The sequence below is a fragment of the Schistocerca nitens genome, chromosome 4, assembly GCF_023898315.1.
Source record: "Schistocerca nitens isolate TAMUIC-IGC-003100 chromosome 4, iqSchNite1.1, whole genome shotgun sequence".
In the NCBI taxonomy this organism is placed as follows: Eukaryota; Metazoa; Arthropoda; class Insecta; order Orthoptera; family Acrididae; genus Schistocerca; species Schistocerca nitens.
The window spans coordinates 28262011-28280550 of NC_064617.1; the positions used below are offsets into that span (position 1 = coordinate 28262011).

At 43.8% G+C, this 18540-nt stretch overlaps 1 protein-coding gene across 1 annotated transcript in view; it reads right to left on the reverse strand.

Moving 5' to 3' along the window:
- Positions 1 to 18540, reverse strand: part of LOC126251399 (collagen alpha-1(III) chain-like) — a 409906-nt gene that overhangs the window by 52885 nt on the left and 338481 nt on the right. The gene's annotated exons all lie outside the window — the stretch shown is intronic.

Consider the following 18540-nt stretch of genomic DNA (forward strand, 5'->3'; position numbering starts at 1 on the left):
CTGTAAGCGGTGCTGCTGTGGTTCGAAAAAACTGCAGGAGAACAGCAAGTGGTTTAGATAACCATCCTTTTGCTTCCGACAGTCGCAGGGAGGTTTACGTATGATCCCTCTCCGATGTAACAGGAGTATGCACCGGCACCAAGGTACATGTATCTTAAATGGTGAAGACAAAAAATTCGCAATCTTAAATTCTCTTTCAGTTTCCATGTCTTCTCTGCATCTTCACTCTTCTCATCTACGATATTCTGGTGTTACGATGCGACTATCATGAAGTTCAAAGGATGTTGTTGTTGTTGTGGTCTTCAGTCCTGAGACTGGTTTGATGCAGCTCTCCATGCTACACTATCCTGCGTAAGTTTTTTCATCTCCCAGAACCTACTGCAACCTACATCCTTCTGAATCTGCTTAGTGTATTCATCTCTTGGTCTCCCTCTACGATTTTTACCCTCCACGCTGCCCTCCAATGCTAAATTTGTGATCCCTTGATGCCTCAGAACATGTCCTACCAACCGGTCCCTTCTTCTCGTCAAGTTGTGCCACAAACTCCTCTTCTCCCCAATTCTATTCAATACCTCCTCATTGGTTATGTGATCTACCCATCTAATCTTCAGCATTCTTCTGTAGCACCACATTTCGAAAGCTTCTATTATCTTCCTGTCCAAACTATTCATTGTCCATGTTTCACTTCCACACATGGCTACACTCCATCCAAATACTTTCAGAAACGACTTCCTGACAAATCTATACTCGATGTTAACAAATTTCTCTTCTTCAGAAACGCTTTCCTTGCCATTGCCAGTCTACATTTTATATCCTCTCTACTTCGACCATCATCAGTTATTTTGCTCCCCAAATAGCAAAACTCCTTTACTACTTTAAGTGTCTCATTTCCTAATCTAATTCCCTCAGCATCACCCGACTTAATTCGACTACATTCCATGATCCTCGTTTTGCTTTTGTTGATGTTCATCTTATATCCTCCTTTCAAGACACTATCCATTCCGTTCAACTGCTCTTCCAAGTCCTTTGCTGTCTCTGACAGAATTACAAAGTCACTGGCGAACATCAAAGTTTTTATTTCTTCTCCATGGATTTTAATACCTACTCCGAATTTTTCTTTTGTTTCCTTTACTGCTTGCTCAATATACAGATTGAATAACATTGGGGAGAGGCTACAAACCTGTCTCACTCCCTCCCAACCACTGCTTCCTTTTCTTGCCCCTCGACTCTTATAACTGCCATCTGATTTCTGTACAAATTGTAAATAGCCTTTCGCTTCCTGTATTTTACCCCTGCCACCTTTAGAATTTGAAAGAGAGTATTCTAGTCAACATTGTCAAAAGTTTTCTCTAAGTCTACAAATGCTAGAAATGTAGGTTTGCCTTTCCTTAATCTTTCTTCTAAGATAAGTCGTAGGGTCAGTATTGCCTCACGTGTTCTAGTATTTCTACGGAATCCAAACTGATCTTCCCCGAGGTCGGCTTCTACCAGTTTTTCCATTCGTCTGTAAAGAATTCGCGTTAGTATTTTGCAGCTGTGACTTTATTAAACGCCGGCCGTGGTGGTCTAGCGGTTCTAGGCGCTCAGTCCGGAACCGCGCGACTGCTACGGTCGCAGGTTCGAATCCCGCCTCGGGCATGGATGTGTGTGATGTCCTTAGGTTAGTTAGGTTTAAGTAGTTGTAAGTTCTAGGGGACTGATGACCACAGATGTTAAGTCCCATAGTGCTCAGTGCCATTTGAACCATTTGAACTTATTAAACTGATAGTTCGGTAATCTTCACATCTGTCAACACCTGCTTTCTTTGGGATTGGAATTATTATATTCTTCTTGAAGTCTGAGAGTACTTCGCCTTGCTCGCCAGATGGTAGAGTTTTGTCAGGACTGGGTCTCCCAAGGCCGTCAGTAGTCCTAATGGAATGTTGTCTACTCCCGGGGCCTTGTTTCGGCTCAGGTCATTCAGTGCTCTGTCAAACTGTTCACGCAGTATCGTATCTCCCATTTCATCTTCATCTACATTCTCTTCCATTTCTATAATATTGTCCTCAAGTAGATAGCCCTTGTATAGACCCTCTATATACTCCTTCCACCTTTCTGCTTTCCCTTCTTTGCTTAGAACTGGGTTTCCATCTGAGCTCTTGATATTCATATAAGTGGTTTTCTTTTCTCCGAAGGTCTCTTTAATTTTCCTGTAGGTTGTATCTATCTTATCCCTAGTGAGATAAGCCTCTACATCCTTTCATTTGTCCTCTAGCCATCCCTGCTTAGCCATTTTGCACTTCCTGTCGATCTCATTTTTGAGACGTTTGTATTCCTTTTTGCCTGCTTCATTTACTGTGTTTATATGTTTCCTCATTTCATCAATTAAATTCAATATTTCTTCTGTTACCCAAGGATTTCTACTAGCCCTCGTCTTTTTACCTACTTGATCCTCTGCTGCCTTCACTACTTCATCCCTCAGAGCTACCCACTGCTGTCAATTGTTCCCCTATGCTCTCCGTGAAACTCTGCACAACCTCTGGTTTAATCAGGTTACACTGGTACCATCCCCTTTAATTTCCACCTTTTTGCAGTTTCTTCAATTTTAATCTGCAGTTCATAAACAATAGATTCTAAACATTCTGCGTGGTGTCTGTTTGTTCTATATCGTGTCTCCCTACCACTTTCGCGGAACGACGCTCTGAGCGTGTTTTTTAGGGAATTGACTTGTTTGAACCTGGGACCTGTTGATGGTAAGGAGACGCCAGACCACACATGACATGTAGAATTCACAAGAGTTCAGTGAGACTAGCGATGATATAACCAAATACTTAATGATTTCAGCGTCAGCTCCACTGCACTCCCTGTAGAAGAATCTTAATACTAACTAAATTTAGTGGAAGGGGTTCAAGGCTTTCCTATTTTTAGTTAGCTGGTAAAATAACGTCGAAAAAGCAGTTAAGTTTACCACTGGAAGTTTTATTCTAGTCACAAAACATTGTTTATAAATTGCACTATTGATAAAATGAAATGTTTTAATACAGGATGGTAAAAACCAACTGCGTTCAACAAAAATGTGAACGAATATTCCCTGAATGGGTTTTCAAGTTCTACAATGGATCGAAGGATGACCTATGCCATATCACATCTATAATCTAGGTTTAAATTAAGTTTCACAAAAGAGAAAACTATCAAAATGGTCTACAGTGACCCTCAATTATCTTTAATTACTTATCTAACTTGTCGTAAATTACGGTGGCTGATGTGGCTTCTCAATAACTATATAACAGAAAAATCATCGCGTTTCAGATTTTTACTTCAAGTGGCAAATGTGAACACCATGAGCTTTAATTGATGATCGACACTAGTATTACGCAAAAAAGGGGATGTAACAGATGAGACTTCTGCAGTTCTGAGTGAAGCCTTATGCGCTCAAAAATGCAGCATCGCGTGCATTCATTACCCTGTCGGTGTTCGTCAGGGGGCGGCGGCCAGCACAGCTCCACTCACCTCGCCGTCTCGGAAGCAACTCTGTCCTAACTTCTCCTTACTACAATTTACCGAAGTTGGTTTATAAAAAAACTATCTGGCTGTGTTTTCATCTGACCAATCAGGGTCTCAACGTTAACCTTAAGCTCCGCCTACAAAGATTCTGTCTATCCCATGAGAAACGTTATACTTTTCGTGGTGGGGCAATGTTTTTAAAGTTTGCAACGTAACAGAGACGCGAAAAAGTCTCACGCTAAAACTTGCAGCTGGTACGGTCCTTTAGTGTTATCGTAACATCCATACTGTTCTTTTGGAGGGCTCTATCTTTTAACATGGGATGGGGGGTGGTCTTGACGTAACAGAGACGTGAAAAAGTCTCACGCTAAAACTTGCGGCTTGGGTGGCCCTTTTAGTGTTATCGTAAGATCTATACTGTTCTTCGAAGGGCTCTAGCTTTTAACATGGGCTGGGGGATGGTCCTAGCGGTTAGCTGGCGACGTGGGTGTCCGTCTCTTATCGTAGGGCCTTCTAGCTTAACACGGTTCTGCTCTCAGCTTCTGTTCTCGTTTTTCCCCTCGGAACTGCGTCTGTCTCACGGTGGGAAGGTATGACATGCATTTAGGCATTCTTGTTTTAGTCTGTGGTATTCCATTTGCTCACTCGTTACTCGTATTACTTTGGTTAATTTAATGTCACGATTTATTCGGAGCTATGTGACATACTACTGGATTTGCTTATCATGTCAGGGTTTTCATGGAAGGTGTTGGATTTGCCTGACACCTTACAAGATGGTGGTCAGAGTCCACATCTGCCCCTGGAAATGTCTTACAATTTAAAACCGGGTTCCTAAATCTCTCTCTTACCATTATATAATCTGATACCTTTTAGTATATCCGGGATTCTTCCATCTATACAACCTTCTTTTATGATTCTTGAACCAAGTGTTAGCTATGATTAAGTTATGCTCTGTGCAAAATTCTACCAGATGGCTTCCTCTTTCATTTCGTACCCCCAATCCATATTCACCTACTATGTTTCCTTCTCTCCCTGTTCCTGCACTCGAATTCCAGTCACCCATGACTATTAAATTTTCGTCTCCCTTCACTATCTGAATAATTTATCTCATCATACATTTCATCAATTTCTTCATCATCTGCAGAGCTAGTTGGCATATAAACTTGTACTACTGTAGTAGGTGTGGGCTTCGTGTCTATCTTGGCCACAATAATGCGTTCACTATGCTGTTTGTAATAGCTTACGCGCACTCCTATTTTTTTTATTCATTATTAAACCTACTCCTGCATTACCCCTATTTGATTTTGTATTTATAACACGGTATTCACCTGACCAAAAGTCTTGTTCCTCAGTAATTGCCACTATATCTAACTTTAACCTATCCTTTCCGTTTTTAAATTTTCTAGCCTACCTGCTCGATTAAGGGATCTGACATTCCACGCTCCGATCCGTAGAACGCCAGTTTTCTTTCTCCTGACAACAACGTCCTCTTGAGTAGTCCCCGCCCGGAGATCCGAATGGGGGACTATTTTACCTCCGGAATATTTTACCCAAGAGGACGCAATCATCATTTAACCATACAGTAAAGCTGCATGCCCTCGGGGAAAATTACGGCTGTAATTTCCCCTTGCTTTCAGCCGTTCGCAGTACCAGCACAGCAAAGGATACTAAGAACATTTTGCAATAAGCTTTATTTATTGAATTGTTTCCAAGTAATTTCCGCCATATTGAATACACCTGTCCATGCTCTGAAACCAATCCCTAAACCAGTTCTCCCAAGTTTCTGTAGGGAGTGAGGCACACTCGTTGTCCCAGGCACTCAGGAGATACTCATCACTTCCTTCAGCTTCCTTTTCACGCGCGGGAACAGTGCAGAGTCACAGGGAGAAAGGACTGGACCGTAACGAGGGTTCTCAAGAAGTTTCAGTCCTCTACCCTGCAAATATTTGGCCCGGTGAGTTGGAGCATTGTCGTCGTGGAGGAAACAAGTGTCCGTTCTTGAGTTCGGTCGCAGGTTCCTCAAAGTTTGGATGACTTCGGGAAGACACTGCTCGGTCTACCATATAGCTGTGACTGTCTTCTGTGTGTCTAAAATCACAAACTCCAGGATTCCACTCGATAAAGAAAAAAAAAAAAAAACACAACAGCTATCTTTTCTTCTTTACCGATCGGGATTTTCTGACAGCTACGGGTGTGTCGTCACCCTCAAAGACACAAAATTTCTTTTGAGCCTTGCTCGACACGTCATAACGTACAGCCAAGTTTCGTCACCTGTCACTATGTTGTTGACGTACTCAGATTGTCCTTTAGAAAACTTCTTTAACATCTCCCTGAAAAAAGTCACGCGTCTCATCATCTGGTCTTCCGTCAGTCTATGCAGCACCCAGAGACAACAAAGTTTCTTTAATTTCAAAGGACCATACAGAATCGAACTAATTGCTGGTGCTTTTAGCCCTAAGGCATCCCTTATTTGCTTATAGCTCACTCGCCTGTCTTTGGCTAGAATTTTCCTCACAGCATCAATGTTTTCCTGCGTAACTGATGATCGTAGCTTTCTCGTCCTCTCAGCGTCTTCCAGAGCAAAATTTCCTCTTCGGTATTGTCTGTACCCCCTAAAAATAGTTGTACGATGTGGACACGTATCACTGAGCGCAAGAGTAATTTCTTCAAAGCACTGGTCTATGCTTAAACCACGTGCGAAGTTGTATCGCAAAACTGCCCGAGTCTCACTTCGTAACCACTATGCCATAGGAATCACTTCAAACCAATGCTGCCAGTGAACGACTGCGCCCACAGACTGCACAGCGGCTACAGTGCAAGTATACAGTAGCCTCAGAACACAGTAACATATTGTTGCGTCGTATTGCAAAAGTTTCCTGTACACAACTGTAAGCCGTTACTGATGCAGTGGCAGAAAGGTACCTATCGTTGCTGCTGCGAATGGAGAAGGTCTGCATGTCGTGACCTGGATGCCTTTCCGACATCGGCGTAGAAGGCGAACACAAAATTAGCAACGCGTTCCATACCAATGCTTTTGATGTTTTTCATGTCACACACTTATCACAGTCAACCCATCTGCTAGAGTAAGCGGCCCTGCAGAGATATCGACACTCTTACGGCACACCAACGCAAGAACCTGTTCAATCCAGATCTGTATTAGAATATGGTCTACTCTCTAAGCCTGCCCGGCTAGCCGCGCGGTCTAACGCGCTGCTTCCCGAGCGGCGGATCAGTCCCGAGGTCCGGTGTGCCGGCCAGCCTGTTGATGGTTTTTTAGGCGGTTTTCCATCTACCTCGGCGAATGCAGGCTGGTTCCCCTTATCCCGCCTCAGTTACACTATCAGCGACTGCTGCGCAAACACCGTTTCCACGTACGCGTCCACCATAATTATTCTACCACACAAACATTTGGGGTTATACACGTCTAGTATGAGAAGCTCCTAGGGGATCCCCCGGGAGCCGAACCCCACAATAACCCTGGGTTCAGAATGGCGCGGCGGTGGGTGGGTGGACTGCTGTGGCCTGTTGTGGGGTTGTGAACCACTGACGGCTGTGGTGGGTCGAAGCTTCTAGGTCGTTTCTAGGTCTCTGGTCCAATACATACATACATACATGGTCTACTCTCTACAGCTCCAACAACAAGGGTAACAATGGTCACGCTCGGATCTGCCTATGTACAACAACAACAACGTAAACGCGAATGCGGGCATACCACGCTGTGCAGCGAATGCTTCAAGTCCTCCCCACTGTCTGGGAGCAGTACTGAAGCCCACACCATTTACTGCTCCACCGTGCTGCACATCTCGAGCCACATCTAACATGTCATCTCGTACACTCAAAAACATGTTTTCTGCTCTGGCATCGTTCTGTCCTTCAGTAAGCACGTCGCGATATACGAGGATGTCCAACGAAATTAATCGTACGGTTTCACTTTATTGGAAATCTTTGTGTGCCAATGGCGTTATATCATTCACTGCTGAAAGTATGGCGCATGGCACTCTTAACATGTAATTTTAACCTGACATTACCTCCAACCGTTAAGCTATATTTCATTTTAATCAGTGATATTCTTCACAACAGCTGATACTAGTAGCCAATATACATTTATAATCACAGTTTCAGATACAGGACTACTGCTTATTATTGAAGAAATTTCATGGCAATAATAATATGGCAGAAAGCCATATTAGTGAGATGTCACAGTGAATCTTGACTGAGTAAATGCATAAGAAGCGCCGTTGGCAACAGCTCGTGTTCTAAAGGTTAGCGTCGCGGGGTGGAGGGTTCGATTTCTGGCCGCATCGCAGATTATCATCACTCTGGAACTGGGTGTTCGTGTTCTCTCCTCTTCATTTCATTTCGTTTCCACGATGTAGCGTCAAATAGAAAGACCTGCATGAGACAGCCGAACAAATGTAGACGGGATCTCCCGGTCACTAATGCCATGCTCTGTCCGCTCCGACAGCTGAGTGGTCAGCGTGGCGAATTGCCGTCCTACGGACCCGGGTTCGATTCCCGGCTGAGTCGGGGATCTTCTCCGCTCAGGGACTGGGTGTTGTGTTGTCTTCAACATCATTTCATCCCCATCTGGTGCGCAGGTCGCCCAGTGTGGCCTCGAATGTAGTAAGGCCTGCACCAATGACGCCAAACGCTCATTTCCATTTTTCCATGCCATGCTACCACCATTCCACGTACAGAATAACGTTAAAACGCATGAAGTATGCCACCATATCACTCTCTCATTTCGTTATCACCCTCTTTCACCCGTATCCTCTCTCGATAATCCTGTTCGTAACACATGTTCATATACGGTGTGAATCACTTAAAATTTGCACTGTAAATATTGTGGAAATTGAAAATGCTATAGCCGGCCGAAGTGGCCGTGCGGTTAAAGGCGCTGCAGTCTGGAACCGCAAGACCGCTACGGTCGCAGGTTCGAATCCTGCCTCGGGCATGGATGTTTGTGATGTCCTTAGGTTAGTTAGGTTTAACTAGTTCCAAGTTCTAGGGGACTAATAACCTCAGCAGTTGAGTCCCATAGTGCTCAGAGCCATTTGAACCATTTGAAAATGCTATTGATGTGCGATTTTCACAAAATGGATTGTTAGTCAGGGTCTCGTATCGTTAGCCAATCAACAGACTGTAATAATACTTAGAAATTGTATTTTTTGTGCAAACATACACTTTTTAAATGGGACAATGACTATTGTCACTAACAAATTAAAAATATGGTAAACTGGAAGGTCAGTGGTGTTTGCTGAAGGATTCTAATGAGAATCATTTACTAGACATCGTATTTTGAAAAGTTCGCTCATTGACGCTTGTATAATAACAGTGGTAGCACACACTAAAGAACAGCACAAGTGTGTGCACGAGCTATGTGGATTCTGACCAGTAACGAGACACCTGACCATCACAGGTTGTGTTCAAAATGACCGCCGGCTCAGCTACCGCCGTGCAAGTGTAAGTGGACGGGGGTTTGTAAGCAATAGAATCTAGCCAGGTGTGAAAACGAGTAATATGGGGTGTGCAAAGAGTTATTTGTACATGGCGCTGTATGTAGACAATGTAGTGCTTTCTCATGATCGTTTTGCAGGTGCTTCACAATGACAAGCAGTCGAAATTAGCTAATCGAACAATTAAACAAAAATCACGTGACAGACAGACATAATAATACGTGTCTGGAGTACAGACGCATCGAGAATAGTGTAGAAAAGGGATGTAGGCATCATTCCTCCGAAAAAGGAATAAAGATTCAGTTCCCAGGCTCACCAGTACACAGTGAAGTTTGTGCAGCGAACCAGTCGTACGTTTATTAAACATCTAGAGGCCGTGGATCCACAAAAATACAAAATTTGAAACAATCTGCAAGTTCGTTTCTAGCAGCAGTTGTGGGTGAACGTTGCGATCTGTACGCGCGCAAAGTTCCTCCTGCAGTTTTATGGACACTTTATACATTTGGGATCCACGGTCGAAGCAGTATATGCGAGCTGGGAAGTTTATTCAAATGTGACGGCAGATTGGAAGGTGAAGTTTTCTCGGTTGTAAGGAATATAAATAAATAATATCGAAGTGAATTTGGCTCTTCGCCAGGAATTCTGATCCTGTTAACGAACTATAACTTCGCGATATGCGAATCTTCAACAGCAAGAAATTTCTAGTCTTGAAGGGACATGGAGTTTGAGAGTAAGCAGGAAGAGCTAGGAGGCTTAGGGGGTCAAATATGGCGAGACAGAACGAACCAACAGTGAAAATCTTCAACAGCGAAACTTCTTGGTGACAGAACTCTTTGGAAACACTAAATATTTTACGAGAGCTAAAATACGTAAAACCTGGTTTTTGCCTTCATTCTTTACTTATAATGTTTAACGAAAATCATACAAAAGCAGGGTAGGACGACGATTCAAACCTCCGGCCATCCTGATTTAGGTTTTCCGTGATTTCCGTAAATCGCTTTAGGTAAATACCGGGATGCTTCCTTTGAAAAGGGCACGGCCTAATCCCTTCCCCATCCTTCCCTAATCCGATGGAACCGATGACCTGGCTGTCTGGTTCCCTCTCGCAAATCAACCCACCATACAAAAGCAGGTACATTACACTTAACTGACTTCTACAGCAATATGTAAGATATAATAATACGTGAATGATGTATGGGCGCATCGTGAATAGGATAAAAAAGGGATTTGTGAATCATTTCTCTGAAAACGAAATAAGGAATCAGTTCCCTGACTCAGCACTACACAGCGTAGTTGGTGCAACGAAGCAGTCGCTCTCCTCTCCTACTCATCTTGTGACTTCGTGTTCAGCTACATCTGCTCCCCGTCTTTTCAATGGAATTTCTCATGCCATACTATTTGCGCTTCAATTACCTGGTGTTCGCATGTCTGCATGTGTATATGTGAGTGCGTTAGTTCGTTTCTTTGCTCGTTCTGTGAGCTTCTCAAAGAGTCCTTCAGCGTGGACTTTCTAGTTTACATTTTGTATCCAGAAGTCGTCGAAACTGATCTAACTCCGAAAACGGTGTAGAGCACAGCATATTTCGCTATAAGGGACAAGTCGTTTCATATTCCTATTGCCCGCGAGACCGGATAGTGCATGCATTTTCTCTTTTATCACCAAATTATATGCAGCACTATTTGCTGTTCGACTGCTTGGTGCGCCATCACTACTGTCACTGTGTGTGTGTGTGTGTGTGTGTGTGTGTGTGCCAGCTACGTCTCGTGCTGAAATACTCCTTCATTGCCAAAGACAACGTGAGGTTCTAGTCTGCCTTTTATTTGACAGAAATTCCAGTGACGCACTGGTACAATTCATATCTTGCATTCAGCAAAACCTGATTTTATCCTTCAAGGAATTTTAAATGCTAATGATATTTGTTAAATTTTGTTGTACGCGTACTGCTGACAATGTTTCGTAAACATTATTTAAACATATTCGACGAACGAAGCGTTATTGATCTGACGGAATAATGTGCCAAGATACAGTTTGTATCAAAAAAATTTTATATCTACGATTCCTGGAATTACGGATATGCTCCAGAAACTAAGTAATAGTCTTTCCATTGGAAGACTGTTTCATGACCACAATCAAGCAAACAACCCTTGTTCAAAATGGTTCAAATGGCTCTGAGCACTACGGGACTTAACTGCTGAGGTCATCAGTCCCCTAGAACTTAGAACTACTTAAACATAACTAACCTAAGGACATCACACACATCCATGCCCGAGGCAGGATTCGAACCTGCGACGGTAGCGATCGCGCGGATACAGACTGTAGCGCCTAGAACCGCTCGGCCACTCCGGAATCCTGGTTCAAGTAAACGTGAAAATTATATTGTCCTGTATGTCTTTTAATGGAACGTACAGTCCAGTATAAACTTCGTCGCAAGTGTACCACAGTCAACCACGGCTACTGTATGCATGAACTGGAAAAACAGCCTGGAGAACGGCGATCGCTGCCAAACAACGCCGAGAAGGTGACAATTTTGAGCCAAATTCATTACTACACAGTTCTCCGATACGATATTCACCAGATCTCGCCTTCCATGATTTTCCAAAAGGACAGCTCTCTTCAGAATGTGAACGACACGCAACAAAAACAGGTAAAACAGTATTTACCATAACAGGTACTCCGACGAATTTGGCAGTTCCACATGGATGTGTATCACTAACTGAATCAGACCAATGCGCAGCAGAAACAGACTCCTAGCAGACAACTCTGCCGCTACGGCTCCTCTCCTTGCGAGAATGGAAATATAAGAGTTTTTTTTTCTTCGTGTAAAAATCTGCACAAGAGGTAATATGATGTAGAGAACGTTACCGGTGTCTGCACCGTTCTGACTGATTGGGAACGGATCACAAATGTCCTCTTCGTTATCTTTGTCATCCTGTTTGAAAAATGAAGACTTGAGATTTCTCTGAGTTGTAATAACAAGATACAAATCCGCTGTACTGCCTTTGGTGTACAGATTTCGCTATCATTCGGTGGCGTTGTGCAATTTACAGCGTACTGACGTACGAAGCTAGTACATTATTTAGATAACCAAGACTATCCCATACAGTTCATCAGTCATAGACCGTGAGTAATAAAGCGTGTAAAGCGAGATTTTTTATAGCTATCAGAGTGGAACAATATCAATTACGCCTGATGTGACGGGGGAACTTAGATTCTGATTTACACTGCTGCGTTTCCTCATAACGGTTTAAATCTTCGTTAATCCTGCGATCAGGAAAGTCGCTCGTACCTACACTTGATTTGGGAACGCTAGATAGGTAGACGTAGTATCAGTGAACAAAAAACATGTCCAAGATGTAATGATCAGCCAGATCAATATGACCACGTACCTAATAGACTGTATGTCCACCTTTGCCACGAATAACAGCGGCAACGCGTCGTGGCATGGGAGCAATGAGGCCCTGGTAGGTCGCTAGAGGGAGTTGGCACATCTGCACCTAATTCCCACAAAAGCCGGGCAGGGAAGGTGGGGGGCGGGGGGGGGGGGGGGGCGGGGGGAGGGTCGATGAGTTCTGAAGTCACGTTCAATCACATCCTAGATGTTCGATCGGGTTCAGATGTGGCAAACTGTGCGGTCAGCACACCAACTGGGAATCTCCACTGTGTTCCTCGAACCACATCATCACACTTATGGCCTTGTGACATGGAGCAATATCTCGTCGAAATTTGCCACTGCTGTAGGGAAAGACGTTCCCCAGAGCATAATTGAGCTGCCGCCAACTTGTCTCCGTCCCGCGGTACAATTGTCAAGGAGCTGTTCCTCTGAAAGACGACGCATTCGCGCCCTCCAATCGACATAATGAAGAAGGTTTTTGGAAAACATGGTTGTGGGGTTGAAGCAGAGATTAGTATGATTTATCAACTATTCAAAAACAGTCCTAATAGCATTTATTTTTATTATACCGCCAACCGGTTTCAACCCGAGGTAGGGGTCATCTGGACGTTTACACCATTGGTCGACTGCTGGTGGTGTCTCTCCTGTCTACATAACGGCAGGAGTGATAGTTTCCTGCCCCTCTGGTAGCTAATTTATTCATGGAAGACTTCGGGGACAAGGCACTGGACTCAGCATGTTTTAAACCTACGGTCTTCTGGAGGTACGTGGACGACACATTCGTGGTATGGCCCCATGGTATGGATGAATTACATCGATTTCTTGAGCATTTGAATTCCATCCATGCTAGCATTAAATTTACTATGGAAATAGAAAAAGACGGCTGCCTCCCCTTTCTGGATCTTGTCGTTCGCCGTAAAAGTGATGGCACATTAGGGCATGCCGTATATCGGAAACCAACGCACACAAATCTATATCTTCATGCCAGTAGCTGCCATCACCCTTCTCAGACCATGGGTGTCCTTAAGACCTTAGTGCACGGGCGCACTGTATATCCGATGAAGACAATTCACAAGGAGAGCTAACATACCTCAAGAGCATTTTTAAATCGAATGGATATTCTCCGCAACAAATTCGTAGAGCATTCGATGCAAAACCTAAAAAGCAGGTATGTGATGGGGAAGAAGATAGTACTTTCTTCAGATCTAGGGCGTTTCTGCCCTATGTGGGTGCTCTTTCTTCAAAGATAGGCCGTATTCTTGAGAAACACTGTGTTAAGGTGATCTTCCGGCCCCCCACGAAGATTGCGGCTTTACTCGGCTGTGTGAAGAACGATTTACTGCTTCGTAAGGCGGGTGTCTACCAGATTCCTTGCGGAAATTGTGAGCAGTCATGCATAGGTCAAACAACACGCACCGTTCATGAGAGGTGTGTGGAGCACCGAAGATACACACGCTTATTACAACCAGACAAGTCAGCTGTGGCCGAACATTGTATTGATACGGGTCATTCCATGAATTACAATGATGTGAAGATTTTAACATCCACCTCTTCTTTTTGGGAATCTGTATTCAAGGAAGCTATAGAAATTCGATTAGCCAACAATTTAATAAACAGAGATAATGGTTTTAATTTGGACAAAGCATGGAATCCGGCTCTTGGAGTAGTTAAATTGCAGAGAAGTCGTCATCGTGTCACCGCCGCCGATCAAACATCGATAAGCAAATCGAATGTCCGTACGCCTTCGCCACAGCGGCGCATGTGTAAGCGTATGTCTCTGCCGTCGACCAGCATCTGTGACCCGCATGCGCAGTACCGCCGTGGTGGAGCATAGAAGGCCGCGCTTGGCACCTTCTCGTCAGTCTTGTAACTCGCTCTAAAGATGACCGGACGATACGCGGCCGAAATATCAGTAGAGAAAATTTTATTTGCGCGGCTGCATGCCCGGAATTTAATGAATTAATATGGAAATTGCATAACTAGAGACCGTAAATATGTGGAGGATGTGAAAGGCTTTCCCAGAGAAATTTCTGTAGAAAGCTCGGCAAAATATTTTTGGAGGCCTGAAGGAAGATATTCGTGGCCGTCGATTTGCTTCGGATGACGAGATGCACGCCAGGGTATAATCGTGGTTCCGAAGGCCAACGCAAACAGTTTTCCACCAAGGCACTGACCGTCTTGTCTCACACTGGAAGAAATGTATAACTGTTGTGACGGCAACTTTTGGAATAACTAACAGTTTTGACTCTTCAAGCTTTCCCGGCTGATCTGTTGTAAATAGTCTTGACGGGTTTGCCGCCGGATGACGTTGTGCAATTTCCATAATATTTAGTCGGAGCAACTGTCCGACATCTTCAGCTGGTTCAACTTTGCTGGTGGGTAGGTACGACCAGATCAATCGTGCCTAGCTACCAGAAAGGTTGAACCAGCCGAAGATGTATGATAGCTGCTTCAGGGAAATATAGTGGAATTTCCACAATGTCATCCGGCAGCAAACCCGTGAAGACTATTTACAATAAACACTTCACTTATTTCTTTCCGCCTCGTTTTCTTTTGACTACTGGTTCAGATGCCTCTGAGCACTATACGACTTAACTTCTGAGGTCATCAGTCGCCTAGAACTTAGAACTAATTAAACCTAACTAACCTAAGGACATCACACACATCCATGCCCGAGGCAGGATTCGAACCTGCGACCGTAGCGAACGCTCGTCTACAGACTGTAGCGCCTAGAACCGCACGGCCACTCCGGCCGGCTTTTGACTACTGCTTATATAGCAATTACATACATGTCTTTAGAAGTATACAGAGTTCATCTAACGCACAATTTACTCTTACAGGCAAATTGTTGTTATGTGCAGCGTGACCTGCCGAGCTCATTACCGTCTCCACTGCACAAACTATTTCTCCTGCCTATTTGGAAGTATTGGTTTCTGTCATTTGATGAATTACATTAAGCAACCATTTTTAATATAGCTTTAGTTATTTCAAGGGGCATGTCAGATTCTCTCCCACCTTCAGTTGCCATAATACAGATACTTTTCACTAATTCTGCACTTTGTCGGCTACAATTTGATCTGTGGAGCTGCCTTTCACCCAGTAGCTTGTAACTCGTTTTCTACACTTATGTTTACAGCACAAACATTTTAGCTTCACTGAAGCACTGATATTGCAGACCACTGTATGGTTTCGTTTATATTGGAAATTACACTCACAGTCGAATTACAATTTTCTTCTACATTACGCAACACAATTAAGGGGTCTCTTTTTTTTTTTTGAAACCCTGTAACTGTTTCTAATTGCGGCGCAGGAGTTTGAAATTTGGCTCGAAGTTATGTACATCCTTCGTCTGTAATGGTGCAAACGCGTGCCGTCCTGTGGCGTCACCAATCAGTCGACGACGCTTCATACAGCAAGGTGTCGACGCTTGCAGAAGTAAAGACCAGAGCTCAGAAGTTCAAGTGAGGCGTAACGTAGGTTAACGACGTCACAGTGGGATCTAATGTCACCAAATGGCAGGCAAAGGCCTGCAATAAGTAGCTTCTCGTGTAACTGTTCAACAACCTTGTTTGTAAACAGTGATAAGAAAACGTTACTTGGTGCAGACCTCCACAGTGAAGAAAATGAGAAACCGGAAAACATGACAAACTGTGAGACGAAGCAACTACATCCAATTACATAAAATCCACGAAATCGGTAACAAGAAGATAACATAAAAATCCACTGATGATGCCGTAACTTCAGCGAAACATGTCCAGGGAATAAAAAGGAAAATAAGAAGTAAAAAAAAGTACGAAATTATGTTTTGCTCAAGGCGAATCCTCTTCAAAAACACACTATTGTGACGAAATTGGAACCCAAACCGAAACAGCAAAGAGTGTTTATGCCCTTCTGTCGCTTGATCGTACTGTGGTGAAACAATGACCGGTACTTGAATAAAATAACAGAGGGACCCTATAAGAGCTTCTCAATTCGGCAGCACCCTCAGTGACACTATGGCACATTTTTTGACCGCTTCGAAAATACATCGGTACAGAGACACTAACACACATTCAGTTGAGAGGGGCTCTCTTGCTGTTGTAGTGCCTCAGGGCAGGCAACCATTTCGACAACCCTTAGATTCTGCATGCACGCGAGAGAGCAGATGCGAAGCACCACGCAGTTGACTGGGTGTCAGAGGCTCTGTGCAGGTACAAGGCCTGCAAGTGGCACCGAGAGTGCGGCTGAACTGGGATTCTGTAGAGGGACCATTCGGCATACGAGTATTGCTTAAGTGCCAATGATGAATATGCCTGTGACCACACCACAGGAGGGCACGAAGAAGAGGCCTGAAAGTGAATAACCACTCTTTTTGCTGCCTTGAATTACTTTCGGATTTCGTTGAATGGTTTTGAACGGCACTGAGTGGTTCCTTCCTGTATTGCACAGTAAAACTTGCCATCGCACGACGCATAAAGGGGTCATATCGTGGTTAATTTTTTTGTGGCACCGCAGTGTGCTTAAGGAAGGGATGGGGCGATGTCTGCGGTGTCGAGCGTTGCCGTAAACATATTCTAACTGCTCATGACATTGCGAACTGTCAGTTTAGAACTTGAGACAGGTGGAAATCGACGCTCTAAAGGAATGAGTGGTTTCAGTGATGCCCGTTATGCCATCTCTCGAAGCCTTTTCGTGTCAGTTCTGAGCGGGAGTACGTCTGAAATGTTTCTTTCTGCCACCCGTAAGATTTCAGTGCTGGACATCGAGGTACTGATTTCCATTGCAGAGGTGTCAAAAGACGGAGTTACATGTCGACAATAGGCGGGTTCGACCACCTTCCCATCGTCTAAGTCGTCCAACGCGATGTTGGGCAACACTGAAGCTGAAGGCTTGAGCCAATGAAGCGCCATTAACCCACCTTACATTTCATATGAACTTCTGAGCTCTGGCCTTTTTCTCGCATGTGTCGACATCCGCTGTCTAAGGCGTGTCCGAGCCCAAGGGAGACGTCGCAGGGTGCAACGCTTCTGATTCATTACACAAGACGGTGGCTTCCTTTGAGACAATTTTGAAACATCTCAACGGGAGTCACTTTAGAGGGCTTAAAAACGTGACCTTTTATTTGTGCTGCAGAGTGTGTATTCTAAAACTAGTTCTGAGGCCAGCTGTGCTTATTAATATTGTCCATTTTAAAATTTGATAAATGGCTGTGTAGCCGGCTGGTGTGGTCGAGCTGTTCTAGGCGCTTCAGTCTGGACCAGCGCGACCGCTACGGTGGCATGTTCGAATCCTGCCTCGAGCATGGATGTGTCTCATGTCCTTAGGTTAGTTAGGTTTACTAAGTTCTAGGGGACTGATGACCTCAGATGTTAAGTCCCATAGTACTCAGAGCCATTTGAACTATTTGAAGCTCTGCAGTACTGAAAAAAATTATGATACAACGTAGTTGTTCTAGCTTTTGTCATAGACAGGTGCTCCTATTTTTTCAGATGAATGATGTATAATGACTAAATTAGTAATTAATATAAATGGTTATAGGTAAAGAGGGCTTTATACTATCATGGAAAATTAATGTTGTTACCGCGTTCAAAGATTGACACATTATCTGATTCGGGAAATTTTACAACAACAAAAAAATTAATGTGTCACTACGATCTCTGCTGCTGGTTACTGCGAAATCAGACTTAATATATGTCAGCTAGTATGATTGTTTTACATGTGACATAGTATGATTTTTGGGTAGAGCTCTTAAATGTGGAGAAAACCACACTTTTGACACTGCAGTGCACCTTCACTTTTTTTCCTCTTTACTAACACACAACAGACGTTTTTGTGCCTTTTTTTGTCTCAGTTGGGATTATGTGCATCGGGAAATGAGCTCATGTTTTTGCCGGAAGTCTCAGAGGCTTAGTGGCCAATGTTCGAGTACTCAGGCAGCTGCGCACTACGCAGCTGTTAGTGTGCAAGTCTTGCCCTGAGGTCGTTGTGGAAGGGTTTTCCTTCGTTACACTAACCTTGTGATGCACAGCGAAGAATTTGAAGATACACGTATCAGTAACATAAAAAAATATATTTCCGTAGCCCCTATTGTGCGTCGTATGATTGGAAAGAGGCCTTGACGGTCTACGCCACACTTTTCCTTCTGATATCCAAAGACACTTTGAATTACTTCTTCTGGTTCTTCGAAATCTGAATCGCTTATGCCTTAGCAACCTCTTGCGACTACTGCA